The sequence below is a fragment of the Rutidosis leptorrhynchoides genome, chromosome 7, assembly GCF_046630445.1.
Source record: "Rutidosis leptorrhynchoides isolate AG116_Rl617_1_P2 chromosome 7, CSIRO_AGI_Rlap_v1, whole genome shotgun sequence".
Classification (NCBI taxonomy): domain Eukaryota; kingdom Viridiplantae; phylum Streptophyta; class Magnoliopsida; order Asterales; family Asteraceae; genus Rutidosis; species Rutidosis leptorrhynchoides.
In genome coordinates this window covers 137,106,857-137,108,307 of record NC_092339.1, presented here as the reverse complement: position 1 = coordinate 137,108,307, position 1,451 = coordinate 137,106,857, and the positions used below count along the sequence as shown (strand labels likewise).

Here is a 1,451-nt window from a genome sequence, read left to right as displayed (position 1 = left end):
TCTTATCTTGTTCAGGTTGTGGTTCTTGTGGAGTAGGAATAGCTTCATCAGAATTTTCAGGTATTTCAGGTGGTTTAAGTGTTGTACCACTTCTTGTGGTAATAGCTTTAGCTGTTTCATTCCGGGGGTTAGCATTTGTATCACTAGGTAGACTTCCCGGTTTTCTTTCACCTATTAACCTTGCTAGGTTACTTACTTCTTGTTCCAAGTTTTGAATATAAGCTTGTTGATTTCTAAATGCTTGAGCATTTTGTTCATTGGTTTGTTTTTGAGATGTGAAAAACTGCGTTTGAGTTTCAACTAGCTTCGTCATCATATCTTCTAAATTCGGCTTTTTATCATCGGTTTGTGGTGGTTTGTTTTGAAAATTAGGTCTTTGCTGGTTGTAAGTATTTTTGGATACTTGTTGATTGCTAGGACCTTGTTGGTTGTTGTATGGAACATTTCGGTTATAATTCTAGTTTTGATTGTAAATTGGTCTTGGCGGTTGATAATTATTCTGATAATTATTTCCAGGCCTTTGGTTTAGATATGAAACATTCTCTCTTTGTTCCATTGTTAGTTCAATACTGAGACAATCTTTTGTCAAATGTGGTCCTCCACACTGCTCACAACTAATTCGTATTGAGTGGATATCTTTAGTCATCTTTTCCATTCGTCTCTCGACAACATCTATCTTTGCAGAAATGGAATCTAAGTCATGGCTAGAATCGGCTCTAGCTGCTTTAGATGATCTAACGATATCTTTTTCTTGGTGCCACTCATGTGAGTGGGAAGCAGTGTTATCAATAATTTTATAAGCATCAGTTTCGGTTTTCTTCATAATAGAACCACCAGCTGCTATATCGATGTCTTTTCTTGTAGTGATGTCGCATCCTTGGTAGAATATTTGTACTATTTCACAGGTGTCTAAACCATGTTGCGGACATCCTCTTAATAATTTTTCAAATCTTGTCCACGCCTCATATAGAGTTTCATTTGGTTTCTGTGTAAACGTAACAATTTCTCCTTGAAGTCTTACGGCTTTAGATGCCAGAAAGAATTGTTTAAGAAATTTTTCAACTAAAACGTCCCATGTATCAATCGCCCCTTCAGGTAACGATTCTAACCAATCTTTGGCTTCTCCCTTTAAAGTCCAGGGAAATAACATGAGATATATCTGTTCATCCTCAACTTCTCTTATTTTAAATAGTGTGCAGATCCTATTAAAGGTACGAAGATGTTCGTTTGGATCTTCCTTCGGCGCACCACTAAATTGGCATTGATTAGTCACCATATGTAGAATTTGTCCTTTGATTTCATAATCTGGCGCATTAATGTCAGGATGAGTAATTGCATGACCTTGGCCAGTGCGTTTAGCTCTCATTCGGTCTTCCATACTTAAAGGTTCCAGATTCTCCATAATTGAATTTGTTGAATCGGAATCACTAGAGGATTCTGATTTAATGGTT

At 36.8% G+C, this 1,451-nt stretch overlaps 1 non-coding gene across 1 annotated transcript; it reads left to right on the top strand.

The window, feature by feature from the left end:
• The first annotated feature begins 911 nt into the window (after nt 1-911).
• On the top strand, nt 912-1,018 carry LOC139860968 (small nucleolar RNA R71). Its single transcript, XR_011763592.1, has one exon. It is a non-coding gene; the product is annotated as a small nucleolar RNA R71 (small nucleolar RNA).
• Nucleotides 1,019-1,451: the final 433 nt, after the last annotated feature.